Raw genomic sequence first — 10,094 nt, 5'->3', positions numbered from 1 at the left:
TTGAATAATCAAATAAAATTGAAAAATAAAATACTTTAATATAAGTTGGATATAATTTTTTTAATAAGTAGATAATTGATTACATAACTTAATCCTTTTCCAAACTATTTTGAATTTTTGCAATTAAGCTTTTTACAGACTGATATACGTCATCAAAGTACATATTATCGTTATCTACAACATATTGCATGCATACATCGGCATCACATTTACAAAATATTTCACTTTTAACACTTTCATTTTTTTCCGCATCATATATCTCCAGTCTTATAATTTTCTTTCCGTGTTTAGGCCTTTTTATGTAGGAATAAAGAACTTCATTATCCTTCTTCTTCTTTTGGTTTTCAACACCCTCTGTACCATTTTCTTGCTGCTGCATGTAGTGGCTCACACGTTGGGCAAGAACATTTTGATTTCTAGTTTGGATTGGTTGAAAAGAAAAAATGTCTTCGGAGTCCTGAAAAGTAAATAAATAAACATCATAAATATACAACATCGTATTTAGAAGAAACATACCAAAAGTGAATCAATGAAAATACTTTAATCAGTATTCGGTATTACTAATTAATCAGTAAAACAATTTAACTATGAAAACAATAATAATAAATATGTAAATAATGAGTTATCACAAAAAATAAAATAATAAATTGACTTACCGACATTGAAGGATTTGTGGTAGTAAACGTTGTGACGAGAGAGTGAAACTAATTTTAATGTGATATTTTTAATAAGTATTTCCATATTATATACATTTTTAAAAATGTTAATAGAGTTTAAATTCGTATTGTTTTCATAATCTATTCATTACTTTTACAAAAATGGTAACATGAAATAAGAGTATCGCAACGGTAGGTGCTGAGCTGTTAAGTCAGGGGTGCATAGACCGCGGGCTGCAACCTTGCGCGGTCCGCAAGACATTGATAGATCGGTCCCAAAGTTAACCACCTCTGCTGTAGAGTTTGTGTAATTATCTACCTAATCCTACTAATATTATAAATGTGAAATTTTGTATGGATGTTTGTTTGTTACTCTTTCACGTTAAAAACTACTGAATGGGTTTTGATGTACCTAACTAAACGATTCCCCCGACTTCGTTCACCATAATCTAGTTTTTTTTTTCATATACAATGTACCTATGCTCTTTGTACATACCTGACTATGTGTATACGTGAAATTGACTGATGATCAGTTTAGTAGACTTTATGGTATGAAAGTATAACAAACAAACAAACTTAATTTCACATTTTTATATCTTTAGTAAGAATCAGAATTCTTGCAACCGAACCTATGGTTGAAAGCTTGTATGTGCGGCGTGGCTTCAACAAAAGTTGGCATCAGAAGTAGATTATCATTTTAGTACCATGTCATAGCAACACAACGGGTTGTTCAGTGATAGATGTCATCATTTTATACAAATGATTATTATGACAAAGTAGTACGTATGATTTTGATGGTAAAGCATTTTCCATTTCGGGTTAGATTGGACTTTGTACCTACTTGTTCCCGCGGTGGGGGAATTCAAATATGGTCATAAATGACGTGTTAATTCTGGTTATTTAAGCCATACAATTGAACGGGAGCATCACTGTGCTTTCTGGAACCAAAACCAGAACATCAACAAAGAGGATCTTCAAACAGTGCACCAAATCTTATAAAAATGTAAGTTTTGTTTTCATTTAACTTTACTTTATGATATTATACTGTACATTATTAGTTTTCAATATTCGTGAAGAGTATTCATATTCATACTTAATGATTCATCAATTCAGTATTAATTAAAGTAATATTCATTTATCTTTATTCAGTCATAATATTAAATAAATAATTATTTTATGCAGTTTTTATTATTGAAGTAATAGGCTATTATTTATGTTTTGACTGATTAGGAATACAGAATACGGGAATTTCTTGAGAAATAATCATAGTTTTGTGCTATTCACTTCTGATTGGTATTAATAATTTATATTTTATTTAAACTGTTCGATAGATGAGATAAATGGTTTGTGCAAACTATTGAAATTATTTATTTATTATTTTCAGGTCCCACGAACGAGCTAACGCTGATCTATTATTCCCATCCGACGACGAGGCTCCGCGGCCTCGAGTTGAAAAAAAACATAAAAGAAAACATTCGCCAGAGGCGAGCACATCTAGAATGAGTCCCGCTCACTCCCCGATACCGAAGAAGAAGAAGCCAGTATTCAAGCCTATCCCCACGAAGAGACCATCTGCTCATGATCTCTTCGGGAGCGACAGCGAGGAAGAAGAAGTGACCGTACCTGCGAGTTCGGGTAAAAGACCATCACCTCTCATATCTTATACAGGGTGTTTCTTGTAAGGTGTCAAGCCGAAGGCAGGTGATAGGTGAGGACTAGACCTATCGATTTCACCCCCATGTATGCTCTACGATTTTTCTTAGTTTAGAAGTTATCGTTAATTTTGTGATTTTTTCAAATTTCATGACCTAGTGGCTTAATTTTTTTTTAATCTTTTTATTGGGTTGATTTTTCTCAGATTTATTTTTTTTGACAGATTCCCTATTAGTTGCAGATATTTGAAAAAAATAATCATCTTCCTATCTTTGATGCAAGATACAAAATTTTTGCTAGAAACATAAAAAATATGCTTTTAGCAGAACATTCTAAAATTTTCAATTGAAATGTATGAGAAAAAAAAAAGAATTTCCATAGGTCCAAAATAATTTTAAAAACTGCGCAGTTTTCTAAACTTTCATAATAACACAAAAAAACATGTACTTAATAGGCCATTATTTTCTGTAATCGCTCCACTAAAGTGGTAAGTCGGAGATTCCGTTACATGTTTTTGACTTTCTTAGGACTAAGTAATATTTGCAATCCCCTAAGTTTACGTTATGTAGAACACATTTAAAGACAATAACTGAAAAGATTTTTTTTATCCACAACGTGGAAGCTCTTGCTCTTCATGTAGTATACAAAAGGGAATATGAAAATTTTGATGACAAACCATATTAGAATGCAAGAAGCTTTTGTAAATTTACGAATAATTGTTTTGTGTCGTTGTCGAATGTGCATTCAGGTCAGCAACGGACATTTTGAACATTTACTTTAAATTAAATCATTACACCCTTTTTTGCTCTCTCTCTCTCTCTCACAGACACACACGAACACGCACACACACACACACACACACACACACACACACACACACACACACACACACACACACACACACACACAAACTCTTTCTCTTTCCTTTCACACTCTAATAGGAAGGTATATCAAATTTAATCGTAAAGTAACAATCACCACTGTGGTCTAGTGGTAAGACTACCTATTTAGGACAGCCAATTCCTCTGTGGTTTAGGATTCCGGGTGAAGCTCGCTGATCATCCAGCAGTTTCCAACTTTCCATCAGGTCAGATGAAGGGCAAGAGCTTCCTCGTTGTGGATAAAAAATGTTCTGTTCAGTTATTGTCTCTAAACGTGTTCTACGTAACGTACACTTAGAGGATTGCAAATATTAGTTAGTCCTAAGAAAGTCAAAAACATGTAACGGAATCTCCGACTTACTAATTTAGTAGAGCGATTACAGAAAATAATGCCCTGTTAAGTACATGTTTTTTACCCGACTACGGCAAAGCAAAAGGAGGGTTATTACCCGACTACGGCAAAGCAAAAGGAGGGTTATGAGTTTGACAGGCTATGTATGTATGTATGTATGTATGTATGTTCATGTGTTCCCTCGTAACTTCTAAACTACTTATCAGAATTCGACAAATGACATATCATTAGAAGCGTCTTAATTGTCCGCTGGTTATAGGCTATATGGGGTTTCACAAAATCGAATGTGGCGCCCTCTAGCGGACAAAACATACAGAGTAAAAAAATAAAGTTAAGATAAATATGCCGTGTTTGGTATCATTTGAAAGCGCTTTACTTGTACATTTTGAATATATATATATATATTACTAGCATTTGCTTGTGACTTTACCTGTATTCATGGGCTGATTGCATATAATTCAGATCTTTTCGTTCATAGCTTCTTTACTACTTATAAGTTCATCAATTTAACTTTTGTTAATACATATTATGCGCCACAAATACACTTTAACACCAAAATAGTACAAATAATAAAAAGTAAAAAAACTAAAACCCAACTACGACAAAAAACGACGCTGAAAAAGTATAAAACAAGATTTTCAGAATACTGAACTGAACGAAGTTGCCAATGTAGTTGCATAGTAATTTTCATGTTTGGAAAGGCGTAGTCACACGTTACTTAAACCTACCTACCGTAGCACTTTGACAACGTGTGACTGCGGTTTTCCAAACATGAAAATTACTATGCAACTACATTGGCAACTTCGTTCAGTTCAGTATTCTGAAAATCTTGTTTTATACTTTTTCAGCGTCGTTTTTTGTCGTAGTTGGGTTTTAGTTTTTTTTTTGTGTTATTATGAAAGTTCAGAAAACTGCGCAGTTTTTAAAATTATTTTGGACCTATGGAAATTCTTTTTTTTTCTCATACATTTCAGTTGAAAATTTTAGAATGTTCTGCTAAAAGCATATTTTTTACCCGACTACGGCAAAGCAAAAGGAGGGTTATGAGTTTGACAGGCTATGTATGTATGTATGTATGTATGTATGTTCATGTGTTCCCTCGTAACTTCTAAACTACTTATCAGAATTCGACAAATGACATATCATTAGAAGCGTCTTAATTGTCCGCTGGTTATAGGCTATATGGGGTTTCACAAAATCGAATGTGGCGCCCTCTAGCGGACAAAACATACAGAGTAAAAAAATAAAGTTAAGATAAATATGCCGTGTTTGGTATCATTTGAAAGCGCTTTACTTGTACATTTTGAATATATATATATATATTACTAGCATTTGCTTGTGACTTTACCTGTATTCATGGGCTGATTGCATATAATTCAGATCTTTTCGTTCATAGCTTCTTTACTACTTATAAGTTCATCAATTTAACTTTTGTTAATACATATTATGCGCCACAAATACACTTTAACACCAAAATAGTACAAATAATAAAAAGTAAAAAAACTAAAACCCAACTACGACAAAAAACGACGCTGAAAAAGTATAAAACAAGATTTTCAGAATACTGAACTGAACGAAGTTGCCAATGTAGTTGCATAGTAATTTTCATGTTTGGAAAGGCGTAGTCACACGTTACTTAAACCTACCTACCGTAGCACTTTGACAACGTGTGACTGCGGTTTTCCAAACATGAAAATTACTATGCAACTACATTGGCAACTTCGTTCAGTTCAGTATTCTGAAAATCTTGTTTTATACTTTTTCAGCGTCGTTTTTTGTCGTAGTTGGGTTTTAGTTTTTTTTTTGTGTTATTATGAAAGTTCAGAAAACTGCGCAGTTTTTAAAATTATTTTGGACCTATGGAAATTCTTTTTTTTTCTCATACATTTCAGTTGAAAATTTTAGAATGTTCTGCTAAAAGCATATTTTTTACCCGACTACGGCAAAGCAAAAGGAGGGTTATGAGTTTGACAGGCTATGTATGTATGTATGTATGTATGTATGTTCATGTGTTCCCTCGTAACTTCTAAACTACTTATCAGAATTCGACAAATGACATATCATTAGAAGCGTCTTAATTGTCCGCTGGTTATAGGCTATATGGGGTTTCACAAAATCGAATGTGGCGCCCTCTAGCGGACAAAACATACAGAGTAAAAAAATAAAGTTAAGATAAATATGCCGTGTTTGGTATCATTTGAAAGCGCTTTACTTGTACATTTTGAATATATATATATATATTACTAGCATTTGCTTGTGACTTTACCTGTATTCATGGGCTGATTGCATATAATTCAGATCTTTTCGTTCATAGCTTCTTTACTACTTATAAGTTCATCAATTTAACTTTTGTTAATACATATTATGCGCCACAAATACACTTTAACACCAAAATAGTACAAATAATAAAAAGTAAAAAAACTAAAACCCAACTACGACAAAAAACGACGCTGAAAAAGTATAAAACAAGATTTTCAGAATACTGAACTGAACGAAGTTGCCAATGTAGTTGCATAGTAATTTTCATGTTTGGAAAGGCGTAGTCACACGTTACTTAAACCTACCTACCGTAGCACTTTGACAACGTGTGACTGCGGTTTTCCAAACATGAAAATTACTATGCAACTACATTGGCAACTTCGTTCAGTTCAGTATTCTGAAAATCTTGTTTTATACTTTTTCAGCGTCGTTTTTTGTCGTAGTTGGGTTTTAGTTTTTTTTTATGTTTCTAGCAAAAATTTTGTATCTTGCATCAAAGATAGGAAGGTGATTATTTTTTTCAAATATCTGCAACTAATAGGGAATCTGTCAAAAAAAAGAAATCTGAGAAAAGTCAACCCAAAAAAAAGATTTAAAAAAAATTAAGCCACTAGGTCATGAAATTTGAAAAAATCACAAAAATAACGATAACTTCTAAACTATGAAAAATCGTAAAACATACATGGGGGTGAAATCGATAGGTCTAGTCCTCACCTATCACCTGCCTTCGGCTTGACACCTTACAAGAAACACCCTGTATAACCCGCAGGCTGGCAAACGGGTATTCCCGTCAAGTGTGCGACGAGAAACCGGGGACACATTTTATCGACTTACGGATTTATAAGTGTGACGAAATCGAGAAAGTGCAGCCAATGAATCGTTGGCGGCATTCGATTATATGCGTCAAGAATCGCACAGATGACAATACGGAAGCCTGGCAACATCTTGCCAATTTTTTATCTGCTACGAGGAAAGAATACCGTAGCTGTCCACCTACATTCATTAGTAATTATTACTAATTACTCGTATATTCCGCATATTACTAACTATACAGGGTGTCCCGTAATGTAACGTCAAGCCGGAACTGGGTGTTAAGGCAAGTTGTGCTGGTTATCAGAAAAATATAAAAAAAAATCTATGTGGCATGTTTTAAAAATAATAGGCATTTAAAAAAAATCAAAAAATTCTACTCCAGGTGACGGTCCTTTTGCTCGTGTTGCCACAAATCTTCACTTTTTCCAAATTTTTTTTTTGTTATGTAACCCTGAATAATGCTTCTCTAAATTGTTATCAAAATTACAAAACCAGCTGCTCCAGCTTGGATGAAAAAAATACATTATTCTCAAAAAAAAATTCAAAATAAAAATTTTGCCTAGTTTAAACTGACTGTACTGAAAAAAAAATGTACTACGCGAGTGTGGCAAGTGACGTCATAATTTGGCGCATTTAGTAAGGATTCCAAAATGGTATAACACTTGGTAAATTTTTGCTGTAATTGTCGACAATTTTTGGTTTTTTGGAAATAGTCCCGTTTTTTACTTTATTTACCTTGGTTAAAAATTATTATTCTAATGTGCCCAAAATTCAAGTTTCTGTGACTGACTACCGTCACAGAAACTTTTGTCACCATGACAGTAATTAGTAGTTGACATACTGTGACAAAAGTCACCCGTGCGCGCGCGCCTTTACTACCTGCTCTGCCTGCACTTGTACTTGGTAACAGGGATAATAAGGATAATTGAAGTTTCGGTTATGGATACGGTTACGGATATTAGAATAATATTATACCGGTTTCGGTTACGGTCACGGATATGAAATCATTTCAGATTATCCGAAAGTCTCGGATAATTTCGGTTACGGAATTATTAGAATTTCAAAAATGTAGGTATAATACAAATAGCAAGATGCTGCGTGAGCGTGACCCACATAGCTACTTTATGTACCAACTAAGATGACACCTATGTATGATAAAGGTAAAACAGGCTGGCATATTAGATGGTGCCAGCGAATGCCAGACAAGTTGGTAACAAATATTAAGATTTAAGGTACAATTCCAAGACGGGCCGCAGACCGCAAACTGCAAAACTATGAAATCGGCAGCGCGGCATTGCAGCTGCAGCGTGTATACTGCAAATTTCATAGAGTTTTGCAGTTTGGCCTTTATCCGAAACTATCCGTAACTTTTGAATCAGTTTCGGTTACGGTTATGGACATTATTTAATTTCGGATATCCGATAGTTTCGGTTACGGTTACGGATATCCATAACATCCCTGCTTGGTAAGATGGCCCTCTCCCTCCCGCTCATACCTTTTAAAGTGGCTTCTCCACCTCACTTAAGCCAGAAACTTAAATTTTGGGCACATTAGAATAATATTTTTAACCAAGGTAGATAAAGTTAAAAACGGGATTATTTGCAATAAACAAAAATTGTCGACAATTAAAGCAAGATTTTACAAAGTGTTATACCATTTTGGAATCCTTACTAAATGCGCCAAATTATGACGTCACTTGCCACACTCGCGTAGTACAATTTTTTTTCAGTACAGTCAGTTTAAACTAGGCAACATTTTTATTTTGATATTTTTTTTGGGAATAATGTATTTTTTTCATCCAAGTTGGAGCAGCTGGTTTTGTAATTTTGATAACAATTTAGAGAAGCATTATTCAGGGTTACATAACAAAAAAAAAATTTGGAAAAAGTGAAGATTTGTGGCAACACGAGTAAAAGGACCGTCACCTGGAGTAGAATTTTTTGATTTTTTTTAAATGCCTATTATTTTTAAAATATGCCACATATATTTTTTTTTATATGTTTCTGATAACCAGCACAACTTGCCTCAACACCCAGTTCCGGCTTGACGTTACATTACGGGACACCCTGTATAATCTTATAACTATTATTGTACTTAATCATATTCACCTAATTAGATTTAGGGATTATATCTACCACAACTATGTATGTTTATAATGATAATTTGTAATAAAATATTAATAATAATTTTGTATTGTTTATTTCTTTTACAGTACAACCCATCATCAGCTCGAGATCTGATTATTACGATTTAATGAAATGTGAATACTGTCAAATTGAAATACCTAAAAATAAATACCGATTTCACCTGAGAACTAATTTACATAAATCGAATTGCATACTGAAATCAGAATTTGAGAATATTAACATTATAGCTGCAGCGTTTAAAAATAGAATTATGTCTTATAGGTTAAATCCGTTAGAAGAGTACCTCATGCCAGAGACCTTTCTAATGGATAGCCAAAGTAATATATTAAAATTAATCAATGATTGTCTTGTGAAGCATAAGTGTATTAAACTGAATTTCGAGCTGTTTGCTTATTTTATGAAGTCGACATCAGATGAGCGACAACTGAAATCGTTTATGACAAAATATGAAATAGTTTACCAAAGTACAGACATTAAAGAATTATTTATGAATGCTATTTATACATTTGAAAGAAAAATATCTGAACTTGAACACTGTGAATCTGGATGGTCTTGTGTTTTAATGAGTCATTTAGAGATAAATATAAATAAATATTCTCCATTAAGGGGGGGTTCTTATATTGATTTACCAAGTAAAATAAAAAACACTAAAAGTTGTATAAATATTAAGAACAATGACAACCACTGTTTTTTATGGAGCGTTGTTGCGGGTCTATTCCCTAAGAAGAAAAATGTGAGTAGGTCTAACACATATCCTCATTATACTACAGTATTAAATACAGACGGTATGACGTTTCCGCTCACATACAAAGATATTAGATTGTTTGAGAAGATGAATAAAGAAGTGAGTATTAATGTTTATGGATTAGATAATAAAGACAATGTTACTGGTCCTTTATATGTAACTTCTTTACGAAAAACGAATCATATAAATTTGCTGTATATAGAGAAAAACCGGCCAAGTGCGAGTCGGACTCGCGCACCGAGGGTTCCGTACAAACCTGCAAGGTTTACAAAGTTCGTTCATTACGACAATCGAGTCATAACTATGTTTTTTTTTTTCACGGGTTAAAGGCAATTAGATCTAAGTATTTGATATGAATTTCAACTTGATAGCTCTACGCGTTCATGAGGAAAAAAGTAATAAGTTTATATTTATTAAAAAATATATATTTTGTAATGTAACTAAAAATTTAAGGTTTTCGGAATTTTTCCTTTATGTGTGCTATAAAACGTTGCTTCATGCCAAATTTCAAGATTCTAGGTCGACTGGAAGTACCCTTTAGGTTTTGATTCCCTTGCGAGTACTTGCGAGTTTCAAAATATGCAGCAT

This window comes from Ostrinia nubilalis, chromosome W (genome assembly GCF_963855985.1).
Source record: "Ostrinia nubilalis chromosome W, ilOstNubi1.1, whole genome shotgun sequence".
Classification (NCBI taxonomy): domain Eukaryota; kingdom Metazoa; phylum Arthropoda; class Insecta; order Lepidoptera; family Crambidae; genus Ostrinia; species Ostrinia nubilalis.
Note: the sequence above shows the minus strand (reverse complement) of the source record.